Below are 14,256 nucleotides of genomic sequence, written 5' to 3'. Positions count from 1 at the left end.
GTAAAATATTTGACAGTGTAATCCAGCCTATTGCGCTTTATGGTAGTGAAGTATGCGGTCCGCTCAGTCACCATAGGTATAGTAAATGGGAAAAGCATACAACGGAGGCCCTGCATGCGGAATATTGTCGGAACATCCTCCTTGTCCACAGGAAAACACCAACAAACGCATGTAGGGCGGAACTAGGCAGATACCCACTGATAATAAATATCCAGAAAAGAGCACTACATTTTTGGAATCACGTTAAATCTAGCCCCCCAGATACCCTCCAGTTTAAAGCCCTTCAAACACAAGAGGGGAACCCAGAAAAGAGTTTCCCTGTGTCAGTTGGTACTGAGACTAACTACCCCTATTCAGTTAAACCTTATCCAGTTAAAACCTGACCGGCCCCAGATCAATACTGACCCCCAATCACCAGTTAGAGTGAACCAAATTATCAAACAATGTAAAGAAACGTACTTGGAACATTGGGATAAAGAAACCAAAAGCCAATGCAGATTAGAATGTTACCGTGCCCTGAAAAGAAATTATAAATTGGCAGACTATCTCTCAACTGTTAGAGACATAAAGCAGAGACAGACCCTGACCAAATACAGGTTAAGTGACCACTATTTAGCAGTTGAAAAAGGAAGACAGAAGAGATTCTGGCAACCAAGAGAAAACAGAATATGTGGCCACTGTTTGACAGATGAGGTTGAAACAGAGGTGCACTTCCTCCTAAAATGCAAACAAATTGACAAATCAAAGAAAGCATACTTTGACAAACTCAGTGTGGCAACCCCGGACTTTAAAGAACTTGATGATACATCAAAACTAAGAATAATCCTTGGTGAAGGAAATACAGCACATCTTGGTGCACAATACGTAACAGCATGCCATAACCTGAGAGACGGTGAATGACCAACATGCACATATGTACGCACACACTAATCGACATTAACTAACACTAAGAAATTAATATTGAATTGCTAAACTTGCTATTGTGTTGTACTGCTTACAGCTGCAAGAACGTGTAGCAATCAATAAAGGGCTATCGGCCTATTGCAAGTTTATGTACAGGGACATATCTATCCATGCACTGTATACTTGTATTTATACTTATGCATTTCAAATATGTATGTCATGTTCTATACTTTGGCAATATAACAATGTTTTTTTATCATGCCAATAAAGTTTTTAAATTGAATTGAAATTGAAAATTGAGAGAGCGCGCGAGGGGCGGGGTTGGAGCGCGAGGGGGCGGGGTTGAATAGCGAGGGGGCGGGGTTGGCTGTTGGAGCGCTAGGGGGCGGGGTTATAGCGCGAGGGGGCGGGGTTGAATAGCGAGGGGGCGGGGTTGGCTGTTGGAGCGCTAGGGGGCGGGGTTATAGCGCGAGGGGGCGGGGTTGAATAGCGAGGGGGCGGGGCTGGCGGTTGGAGCGCAAGGGGCGGGGTTATAGCGCGAGGGGGCGGGTTGCAGCGCAAGGGGGCGGGGTTGAATAGCGAGGGGGCGGGGTTGGCGGTTGGAGCGCAAGGGGGCGGGGTTATAGCGCGAGGGGGCGGGTTGCAGCGCGAGGGGGCGGGGTTGAATAGCGAGGGGCGGGGTTGGCGGTTGGAGCGCAAGGGGGCGGGGTTATAGCGCGAGTGGGCGGGTTGCAGCGCAAGGGGCGGGTTGAATAGGGAGGGGGCGGGGTTAACGCGCAAGGGGGCGGGGTTGGAGCGCGAGGGGGCTGGGTTGAACCGCGAGGGGCGGGTTGAAGCGCTAGGGGGCGGGGTTATAGCGCGAGGGGGCGGGATTGGCGGTTGGAACGAGGGGGCGGGGTTATAGCGCGAGGGAGCGGGGTTGGAGCGCGAGGGGGCGGTGTTGGAGCGCGGGGGGGCGGAATTGGAACGCGAGGGGGCGGAATTGGAGCGCGAGGGGGCGGGGTTGGAGCGCGAGGGGGCGGGGTTGGAGCGTGAGGGGGCGGGGTTGGAGCGCGAGGGGGCGGGGGGTTGGCCGTTGGCAGTTGGCCGCCAGTGAGTGAGTGAGCGGGTGACGTGGGGCGTGAAGTGACCGCCAGCGCGGAAACCTGGTCTGGGACAAGATGGAGATGAAGCCGCACTGACCCGGCCCGGACCCGGACACCGGGTGAGGCAGAGAGAGAGAGAGTGTGTGAGAGAGACAGAGAGAGAGAGAGAGAGAGAGAGAGAAAGTGTGAGAGAGAAAGAGAGAGTGTGGAGGGAGGGACTAGCAATGTTGCAAAATTTGGAGATTTTAAAAATCAAGTCTGCAATTTATCTCATCAGATAAAGCATAAAAAGTTTAATTTGACACCTAATTCACTTTCATATCTTCAGTATTAAAAACGTTATGGCCATTTTCATCCTCAGAAATTAGCACCTTGTTCCCTATTGCTTTTCCATTGACTTAACTTAAAAGCTGTGATCGAGGACAATCAAAAGCCCATAACTTTCATAAATATTAGGAGAACTGAATGAACTTTTCAGTTATTATAGATTGAAGCATTCTGAAACAAATATAAAACATCTTACTTGGATGACCTGAAATTAAAGCATATAATTAGTTAATTACTTCATTGTAGCTAATTACAAAATTAACCATTGCGACGGAAATAATCATAAACAACCAGACGGCCTTGAAAATTCAAAATTGTGATATTCTCAAGATTAGAACTTTAATATTATTGTGTTATATGCTGTAAGTCCGTAACAGATAGGTAAATAAATTACAATTTCTAGCAATAGACCAAGTCTTTATGGAGAAGATCAGTTGCTAGCTGGTACATTGGAATATCATAATCAGTAGCATCATCATACTCCACAGATTGTAACCAATAAGCAACTATGTACACCTTGTTTTTCCCTCAACTTTTCAATTTTGACATTGTAATCTACAAGTTTTTGCTCTTCAAACCACGCATGACATGCCTTTCTGCCCACTACTTTCCCATTAAGAATGTCCTGTAGATCATCATATTTGGAGTAGTCAAAATTCAGATAATCTCTGCGAATGCTGTCTAAATCAGTCTCTTTTGCTGGGCATTTAGATTGACAATTTTGCATTTCTTCTTCGGAGACATCTGTTTAAAGTAAAAATGTAAAGTAAAGTATCCTTTATTGTCATTCAGACATTTCAGTCTGAACGAAATTGTATACCTTGCAGTCATAGAATAAATTAACACAACACACAATGAACACAGTTTAACATCCACCACAGTGAGTCTACCATGCCCTTCTCACTGTGATCTTCCTTCCTTGTTCTCCCTCAGCGTTGAGGCGATCCAGGCTTTCGATGTTGGTCCCCCCGCCGGGTGATGGTAAGTCCCGCCGCCGAATCCGAGCACCGCAAACGGGCCGGTTCAAACTCCGCGGCCCGGGGCGGACGAAGCTGCCACCCTCCAGTCCAGCAGACGAAGTTGTGGTTGCGGGAGCTCCGGAGAACCGGTCACCAACCTGGGACTTGCGAGCTCCTGACGTTGTCGTCCACTGGGCCTGCGGCCGAGTCCACTGGGCCCGCTGCCGAGCCTCCAAGGCTCCAAAGTCGGGCCTCCGCCGCAGCGCCACCGCAGCCCCGAAGTCGGCCAGCTTCGCGATGGTGAGTCCTGGCTCTGGAGGCCGCCAACTCTGCCATTAGGTCTCAGCGCAGATGGCGACGGGGGATACGACAAGAAAAGGTCGCATCCCCCCCGAAGGAAGAGACTAAAAACAAGTTTCTCCCACCCCCCCCCCACACATACACAACTAAAATAAACTAAAACAACAGGATAAAGGAAACAAAAAAAGAAAAGACAAACGGTCTGCAGGTGAGCCGCAGCTGCAGGGCAGCACCGCAACTTCCAACTATTCAAGTTCACATTAACTTTCCTCAACCAAGTACAATGCAGAGCTACTTTAAATTCCTCGCGGTCTTCTTAATCATAACAATTAAACAATTAGTCATTAACTGAAAACCAGTCTTCATAAAGTGCCACAATTAAAACACAATTGTACAGCTATCCAGGAGACAAAGTCATTCTTGCAACTGCCTTCATGAAGTAAACGGGATCACACCCAGAAATCAGTCTGAGGCTCCCAACCCAAAATCTCACCTATCCATGTTCTCCATAGATGCTGCCTGACCCACTGAGTTACTCCAGCACTTTATGACTTTTTTTTGTAAACTAGAATCTGCAGTTCCTTGATTTTCATCCCAAATCTTCCCTGGTTTCAGGGCTTTTACAAAGCAATAAAGAACCATTTTTCAGTAAAGAGCACAATCTATATTAGTAAAACTAAGATCTTGATCGTTTACGACTTTCTGTTTTGTGATTTCTGAGAGAACGGCGCCACTTACAGCCGTCATTTTTGACCACCTCGCTCAGAGTCCCCCTCCGCCAGATTGGACCGGAGGATTTTTCCCATCGATGAAAAATTAGAGAGTTATTAATGTTTTTAAACATGTCGCCATTCTCTCTGCTGCCCCCGCTGGCGGCAGGGTGAGGGACTATAAAACCCGGAAGTGTCGTGCCTCACTCAGTTTCTGCGAGACGGAGGAAGGGAGACGATCACGGCTCTCTGAGCTGCGAATAACACAACGCACGTCTACTCCATGGTGAGTCCCCTGGATGTGGTTGCAAAGTGTTTGCCAACTTGGCTTTGCTTTTAAAGGCTCTTCAGGAAATGTGTTTGTTGGCTTGCAAAGTGTTTTTGCCAATTGGTTTGGCTTTTGAAGGGCTTTCAGAAAATGTGTTTGTTGGCTTGCAAAGTGTTTGCCCAATTGGCCTGGCTTTTGAAGGGCTTTCCGAAAATGTGTTGGTTGGCTTGCACTGTTTGCCCAATTGGCCTGGCTTTTGAAGGGCTTTCCGAAAATGCCTTTGTTGGCTTGCAAAACAAGCCAACCTTCGTGTCATCCGCAAACTTGGAGATGCTGCATTCAATTCCCTCGTCCAGATAATTAATATATATTGTAAATAGCTGGGATCCCAGCACTGAGTCTTGCGGTACCCCACTAGTCACTGCCTGCCATTCTCAAAAGGACCCGTTTACTCCTACTCTTTGCTTCCTGTCTGCCAGCCAGTTCTCTATCCACATCAATACTGAACCCCCAATACCGTGTGCTTTAAGTTTGCTTACTAATCTCTTATGTGGGACCTTGTCGAAAGCCTTCTGAAAATCCAGATATAGCATATCCACTGGTTCTCCCTTATCCACCCTACTAGTTACATCCTCGAAAAATTCTATAAGGTTGTCAGACATGATTTACCTTTCATAATTCCATGCTGACTTTGTCCAATGATTTCACCACTTTCCAAATGTGCTGCTATCCCATCTTTAATAACTGACTCTAGCATTTTCCCCACTACCGATGTTAGACTAACTGGTCTGTAATTCCCCATTTTATCTCTCCCTCCCTTTTTAAAAAGTGGGGTTACATTAGCTACCCTCCAATCCTCAGGAACTACTCCAGAATATAAAGAGTTTTGACAGATTATCACTAATGCATCCATTTCTGGGGCTACTTCCTTAAGTACTCTGGAATGCAGCCTATCTGGCCCTGGGGATTTATCGGCCTTTAATCCATTCAATTCACCTAACACCACTTCCGGCTAACCTGGATTTCACTCAGTTTGTCCATCTCATTTGACCCCCAGTCCCCTGCTATTTCCGGCAGATGATTTATGTCTTCCTTAGAGAAGACAGAACCAAAGTAGTAATTCAATTGGTCTGCCATGTCCTTGTTCCCCATGATCAATTCACCTGTTTCTGACTGCAAGGAACCTACATATGTTTTAACTAATCTTTGTCTCTTCACATATCTATAAAAACTTTTGCAGTCAGTTTTTATGTTCCCTGCCAGTTTTCTTTCATAATCTATTTTCCCTTTCCTAATTAATCCCTTTGTCGTCCTCTGATGGACTCTGAATTTCTCCCAGTCCTCTGGTAGGCTGCTTTTTCTGTCTAATTTGTATGCTTCATCTTTTGTTTTGATACTATCCATGATTTCCCTTGTTATCCACGGATGCACTACCTTCCCTGATTCATTCTTTTGCAAAACTGGGATGAACAATTGTTGTAGTTCATCCGTGCAGTCTTTAAATGCCTTTCATTGCATATCCACCGTCAACCCTTTAAGAATCAATTGCCAGTCTATCTTGGCCAATTCACGTCTCATATCCTCAAAGTTACCTTTCATTAAGTTCAGAACCCTTGTTTCTGAATTAACAATGTCACTCTCCATCCTAATGAAGAACTCAACCATATTATGGTTACTCTTGCCCAAGGGGCCATGCACAACAAGACTGCTAACTAACCCTTACTCATTACTCAATACCCAGTCTAGAATATGGACTTGACAAGCATAGGCTTCTTCCTATCCCTTTTCGAACGAGTCTAATGTGTATTATGTTGAAATTGGCTTTTGATTTTTTAATTTATGTATGTACATATATGTTATGTGTATGTGTGTATATGTATGTATATATGTACATGTATATGTATGTATGTATTTATGTATATATGTATGTATATATATAATTTTCCTTTTATTTAATCATTTTCATCTTTTCTTTTCTTCTTTTTTTTTAATCGTTCGAAATAAAGATATCATTCATTCAGAATAAACTGTTCTCTCGTTGGTTCCTCTACATGTTGGTTTAGAAAATTATCCCGCATACATTCCAAGAAGTCCTCTTCCTCAGCACCCCTGCCAATTTGATTTGCCCAATCTATATGTAGATTGAAGTCACCCATTATAACTATTTTACCTTTGTTGCACACATTTCTAATTTCCTATTTGATGCCATCCCCTACTCCACTACTATGGTTAGGTGGCCTGTACACAACTCCCACTAGCATTTTCTGGCCCTTAGTATTTCGCAGCTCTACCCATATCGATTCCACATCCTCCAAGCTAATGTCCTTCCTTTCTATTGCGTTAACTCCTCTCTAGCCAGCAATGCTACCCCACCTCCTTTTCCTTTCTGTCCATCCCTCCTGAATATTGAATATCCTACCCTCATTTTACACCCCTCTGTCTCTCTGCTCACACATTTAAGAAACCCACCACCTCTTATTCTCTGTTTATTATATTGTTCTTCTTTCTCCCCTACATGTTGGGTCTGAGTGTTTCCCTTCTCTGCCTCCTGCCTCACCCACTAGCTTTCTCTATTTGAGTCCCTCCCCCCAACCATTCAAGTTTAAAGTCTCCCCAGTAGCCTTTGCAAATCTACCCGCCAGGATATAGGTGCCCCTCGGGTTCAGCACGGAAACAGGCCCTTCGGCCCACAGAGTCTGTACCAACCAGCTATCACCCCATACACTAGTTTAGTTTAGAGATACCGCACAGAAACAGACCCTTCGGCCCACAGAGACCGTATCGACCAGCGATCACCCTGTACACTAGCACTATCCCACACACTAGGGACAGCTTTACAATTACCGAATTACCAAAGGCAATTAACCTACAAACCCGCACGTCTTTGGAGTGTGGGATGAAACCGGAGCGCCGGAGGAAACCCACGCAAGTCATGGAGAGAATGTGCAAACTCTGCACAGACAGCACCCGTAGTCAGAATGGAGCCCGGGTCTCTGGCACTGTGAGGCAGCAACTCTACCGCTGTACCACTGTGCAGACACATATTTTGTTATTTTTCTATCCATGATTCCATTTTTTTTTCCACACCAGCTCTCTGGTTCATAAATTGTTCACATTGAGAATGTCAAGCTGAGGGGAAACTTTTCCACACAGTGTATGGAATGAGCTGCCGGAGGAAGTAGTTGAGGCTGGGACTATCACAACACTTGGACAGGGACATGGATAGGACAGGTTTGGACGGATATGGACCAAACACAGGCAACAGGTGGGACTAGTGTAGATGGGGCATGTTGGCCGGTGTGGGCAAGTTGGACTGAAGGGTCTTTTCCGTGACTCTATGACTAGTGTAGATGGGGCATGTTGGCCAGTGTGGGCAAGTTGAGCTGAAGAGCCTGTTTCCGTGACTAGTGTAGATGGGGCATGTTGGCCAGCGTGGGCAAGTTGGGCTGAAGGGCCTGTTTCCGTGACTAGTGTAGATGGGGCATGTTAGTCGGTGTGGGCAAGTTGGGCTGAAGGGCCTGTTTCCGTGACTCTGTGACTAGTGTAGATGGGGCATGAGGGCAAGTTGGGCTGAAGGGCCTGTTTCCGTGACCAGTGTAGATGGGGCATGATGGCCGGTATGGGAAAGTTGGGCTGAAGGGCATGTGGGCCGGTGTCTGCAAGTTGGGCTGAAGGGCCTGTTTCCGTGACTCTGGGACTAGTGTAGATGAGGCATGTTGTCCAGTGTGGGCAAGTTGGGCTGAAGGGACTATTTCCGTGACTGGAGTAAAGCAGCGGGTCAGGCAGCAACTGTGGAGAACATGGATAGGTGACGTTTCACAGAGTGCTGGAGTAACTCAGCGGGTCAGGCAGCATCTGTGGAGAAGGATGGGAGATATTTTGGGTAAGAACCCTTCTTCTCTTCCATCCCAATATCTGTTGTTTGTCCAGAGATGCTGCCTGACCCACTGAGTTGCACAAGCAATGTGCCTATCTTTGGTATGAACCAGCATCTACAGGTCTTTGTTTCTACATTTTACATCAGCCAGATTCAATTTCAGTTGTGATTATGTTAGGGCATCATCACTTTTGTAAAGATACATCCTTTTATTCTGACACTGTGCCCTCTGGTCCAAGACTCTCCCACTAGTGGAAACATTATTTTAGTCAAGTCAAGTCACATTTATTTATATAGCACATTTAAAAAACAACTCTCGTTGGCCAAAGTGCTTTACATTTGTTATAAGAATAGCACAACAAAACAGGCTACATACATATATACATGTAGCCCTCACTCAGAGGACGTCAGGAAAGGCTTGGGAGTATAGATAAGTCTTTAGTCTTGACTTAAAAGTGTCGATGAAGGGGGCAGTTCTGATGGGAAGGGGGATGCTGTTCCACAGTCTAGGGGCTGCAACCGCAAAGGCGCGGTCGCCCCTGAGCTTATGCCTAGACCGTGGGATATTCAGCAACCCCAAGTCGGCCGATCTGAGGGGCCTGGAGGTGGAGTGGTGGGTGAGAAGACTTTTTATGTAGGTGGGGGCAAGCTCATTGAGGGCTTTGTAGACATGGAGGAGTATCTTGAAGTTTATACGGAACCGCACAGGGAGCCAGTGGAGAGAGGCCAGGATCGGGGTGATGTGGTCCCTTTATCGGGTGCCCGTCAGGAGTCTCGCTGCGGCATTTTGGACCAGTTGCAGGCGGGACAGGGAAGATTGGCTGATGCCAGTGTAAAAGGAGTTGCAGTAATCTAGGCGGGAGGAGATGAATGTGTGGATGATCTTTTCCAGGTCATCATACTGGAGGAATTGTTTTATTTTAGCTATCATCCGAAGCTGAAAGAAGCTAGCTTTTCCCACGGCATTGATTTGTTTGTCAAATTTCAGTGCTGAGTCAAATATCACGCCAAGGTTTTTTACGTGAGGTTTGAGTAGTGGGGTAAGGCTTCCAAGGCTGCCTGCTATCATTTTGATTGAGTCCGAGGGGCCGAGAAGGATGACCTCAGACTTACTCTCGTTTAGTTGGAGGACGTTCTGGGCCATCCAACACTTTATATCTTCGAGGCAATGGGTAAGGTTAAACAGATTAGATTGGTTTTTGGGCTTCAGGGGGAGATAGAGTTGGGTATCGTCTGCGTAGCAATGGAAGGAAATGCCGTGCCTTTCAATGACTTGGCCTAAGGAGAGCATATACAGGGAGAAGAGAATGGGGCCAAGGATGGAACCTTGTGGAACCCCACAGCAGAGATTAGCTGGGGAGGAGAATGAGTTGCCTATGTTAGTCGAGAAACTCCTACCTTTGAGGTAGGAGATGAACCATCTCAGGGCAGTGCCATCAATACCGGAGACGGTCAATTAGGATGGTGTGGTCGACAGTATCAAATGCTGCACTGAGGTCAAGAAGGAACAGGATTGCACAGTCGCCGGAATCAACGGTGAGGAGTAGGTCATTGTATACCTTCAGCAAGGCAGACTTTGTGCTATGGTGAGCCCTGAAACCTGATTGGAAAGTTTCCAAGATAGTGTTTTGGTGAAGGTAAGGTATAAGTTGACTTAAAATTACCTTTTCAAGGGCTTTTGAGAGGAAACGCAGTTTAGAAATGGGTCTCTAGTTGCCTGGCAAGGTGGGGTCGAGGTTAGGTTTTTTCAGGAGTGGTTGGACCACCGCATGCTTGAAGCAGGTAGGTACAGTGCCAGTGGCCAGAGAGCTGTTGAAGATGGCGAGGATGCTGGGACCAGCTGTTGTGATGACGTCCTTTAGGAGGGTAGAGGGGACAGTGTCGAGGGGGCAGGTAGTAGGTTTCATGGCGGTGATCAGTTTTAGTTCTGAGATACAGCACAGAAACAGCACAATTCCAGTTGCACCAGAAAAAATAATCATTAAAAACCCTGGACACTTCAAATGACAACAATTGAAAGGAAAAGTCAGTAGAATTAATCAAAGAAGCAAACACAATTCAGGAGAAAGCGATAGTGTTCTCTCTGACCTCATGGCCTGGAGATATAGATCCACATCAGACACAAGGGGAGACTCCCTGTCTCTACCCTAAGCACTGGTCACAAGGGGAGACTCCCTGTCTCTACCCTGAACACAAAGAAAGACTCCCTGTCTCTACGCTGAGCACTGCTCCCATCGACAGCCCAGGATCACTGCTCCCATCGACAGCCCAGGACCACTGCTCCCATCCACCGCCCAGGACCACTGCTCCCATCCATAGCCCAGGACCACTGCTCCCATCCACAGCCTAGGACCACTGCTCCCATCCACAGCCCAGGCCCACTGCTCCCATCCACAGCCCAGGACCACTGCTCCTATCCACAGCCCAGAACCACTGCTCCCATCCACAGCCAATCAATGTTTGTTGCACACATCATGATATCCACCTGGGGCAGTAGTTGTCTGCGGGACAATAATTGCCCTCTGACGTTGCTCTTTGCATAAAGTGGCTGCTTGCATTTCCTTAAGTCAGAGACGACACACAGAATCATAATTAGGCCATTCGGCCCAACAAGTCTACCCCACCATTCAATCATGGCTGATCTATCTCCCTCCTAACCCCATTCTCCTGCCTTCTCCCCATAACCCCTGACACCCGCACTAATCAACAATCTATCTATCTCTGCCTTATGTATATCCACTGACTTGTGGCCTCCACCACGGTCTGTGGCAACGAATCCCACAGATTCACCACCCACTGGCTAAAGAAATTCCTTCCTAAAGGAAGGTCCTTTAATTCTAAGGCTGTGTCCTCTGGTCCTAGACTCTCCCACTAGTAGAAACATCCTCTCCACATCCACTCTATCCGGGCCTTTCACTGTTCAGTGAAGTTTCAATGCCCCCCCCGCCCCCCAATCTTCTAAACTCCGGCAAGATCAGGCCCAGTGCCGACAAACGCTTATCGTACGTTAACCCAGTCATTCCTGGGATCGTTCTTGTAAACACTAACTCTTTTGTCTTGCTGATGTTGAGGGATGGATTGTTATCCTGACATTAGGTGCAGGAGTAGGCCCTTCAGGACAGAAGGTTCTCAATGTCTTTCCCATGTTCTATCTCATCTTTGCTGCTCATGTGGCTGAAATAGTGTTCTGACCAGTGGACGGACGTTGTGGGTGGCAAGGTCATGACCCTGAGGGACATTGGTGCCAAGTTTCACGGTGGGGGGAATGTTCTGACCAATTCTAACGTCTGAGAAGTGAATAGTGATGATTTGTTAATTCATCATGGCTGAAGCAGGTGGGCTCACTTCTGACTATACTTTACTGTGGACATTTAAACAGGAAAAGTAAACTTTCTTTATTAACAATGAATGACCCAGAGAAAGGAGAATGTTACTCTTGGAAGTTGATAGAGTCACAGCATGGAAACAGGCATGGAAACAGCCCACCATGGAAACAGGTGGCTGTTCCCTCACTTGCTCACACCGCCCAACATGCCCCATCTACACTAGTCCCACCCCGACCAACATGCCCCATCTACACTAGTCCCACCCCGACCAACATGCCCCATCTACACTAGTCCCACCCGACCAACATGCCCCATCTATACTAGTCCCACCCCGACCAACATGCCCCATCTACACTAGTCCCACCCCGACCAACATGCCCCATCTACACTAGTTCCACCCTGACCAACATGCTCCATCTACACTGGTCCCACCCCGACCAACATGCCCCATCTACACTAGTCCCACCCAGACCAACATGCCCCATCTACACTAGTTCCACCCCGACCAGCTTTCCCCATCTACACTAGTCCCACCCAGACCAACATGCCCCATCTACACTAGTCCCACCTGTTCGCATTTCGCCCATATCCCTGCAAACCTGTCCTATCCATGTACCTATCCAAGTGTCTCTTGAACGTTGTGATAGTCCCTCCCTCAACTACCTCCCCCGGCGGCTCATTCCATACACCCACCTGTGTGGAAAAGTTGCCCCTGATTGGCATTATTAATGTGAACCATTTGTGCACAACTGCTGATGTGAATAATAAGTGAAATGATAGATAGCAAAAATACACAGTGGTGCAGCGGTAGAGTTGCTGCCTCACAGCGCCAGAGACCCGGGTTCCATCTTGAATACGAGTGCTGTCTGTACGGAGTTTGCACGTTCTCACCGTGATCTGTGTGGGTTTTCTCCGAGTGCTCCGATTTCCTTCCGCATTCCAAAGACCTGCTGGTTTGTAGGTTAATTGGCTTCTGCAAAATTGTCCCTAATGTGTGTAGGATGGAGCTAGTGTACGGGGTGATCACTGGTCGGCGATTACTCGTTGGGCCGAAGGGCCTGTTTCCGCACAGTATCTCTAAAATCTAAACAATATCCAGTGACTTGGTCTCCACCGCCCTCTGTGGCAATGAATTCCACAGATTTACCACCCTCCGGCTAAAGAAATTCCTCCTCACCTCCTTTCTAAAGTCATGGGTGGGAAAGGCAGAGCGGGTGAGGGGCCAGACGTGGGCATGTGGGACTAGCTTCGATAGGCATGCCTGTTTGTTTCTGTGATGTGGGACTGACGGGGCTCAACAGGGTAGTAGTTTGATGCTTCAGCCTGCAGCAACCCAGGAGAACTGTGTTCCAGATGCTTCATTAGTTTGCTCTGCACATCGACCGGGTGGTGATGAAATCTCCCGTTCACACGCAGCCACCATAGCAAACAGTACATACAGTGATGACAAATGCAATAAATGCAATATCCAATGCAGAACAGTGCAAGATTATGTTGCAGAAAAGCCCGAGGAAGCACGGACGAGAGGGGCCGAAGGGCCTGTCTCCGCACAGGGCAACCACCGACGCTGTCCGTGTGGAGTTTGCATGCTTCCTCCTCTGTGGTGGACCGGATGCGGGTCGGGGCAGGGGAGGCGAGCTCAGCCTTCCAAGCCTCAATCCAAGCTCAGCCATCCTAGCCCCGACGAGCCGAGTGCCTCCTCCCTCCCCGGACAACAACTGAGGGGAAAAACACAGACAAAACCTTTTCCAACCCCCCCAAATCCCTCAGGGAATGCCCCTGACCTGTCTTTGAAATGAAGCCGTCACAATTGTGCACGATCAGTCAGCATTATCCTTTTTTTTAATATATAGACAAAAGCTTATCAAGTTCAAGTTGGAATTTACTGTCACATGCACCAATTAAGGTATAGTAATATTTGAGTTACCGTACAGCCATACTAAGTGAAAAGCAACAAGACACACAGCCACATAAAATAACATTTAACATAAACATCCACAACAGCAGAATCCACATTCCTCATTGTGATGGAAGGTAATAAAGTTCAATCATCTTCCCCGTTTGTTCACTGGTGAACCCTCCACAGTCTCCACTCGCTGCTGACACATTACATAAAAGTCCCTTTAAACTTCCATGATCCAAAGACATCCTCATGAGGAAGGCCTATGCTTGTACAGCTATCCAGCCAGAAGACGCGAAAGCATTGCGGGAGTTTCCGATATTTCTTAGAAGTATGACTACCCTCTTAGACCACATGCAAGAAATGAATGCTGTTAGAAATATGAAAATGATCACTCTAAAACTGCCCTATAGACTTAGAGAAAAGCTAAAGCTGGTCTGTTAGAGGAAAATGAGAATTGAGAGGCCATGCTTCCTGATCTGGTGAACTTCATAGAAAAGGAAGTACGGTTCATGTCAAATTTACGCTATGTGAGTATTCAAGATCCTAAACCAATCGCAACTGTCAAAGGTTCTACCTTTACTAAAACAAAAGGAAGATC

The sequence above is a fragment of the Amblyraja radiata genome, chromosome 5 (assembly GCF_010909765.2).
Source record: "Amblyraja radiata isolate CabotCenter1 chromosome 5, sAmbRad1.1.pri, whole genome shotgun sequence".
Taxonomy (NCBI): domain Eukaryota; kingdom Metazoa; phylum Chordata; class Chondrichthyes; order Rajiformes; family Rajidae; genus Amblyraja; species Amblyraja radiata.
The sequence above is the reverse complement of the archived record's forward strand: the minus strand, read 5'-3'. Positions refer to the sequence as shown.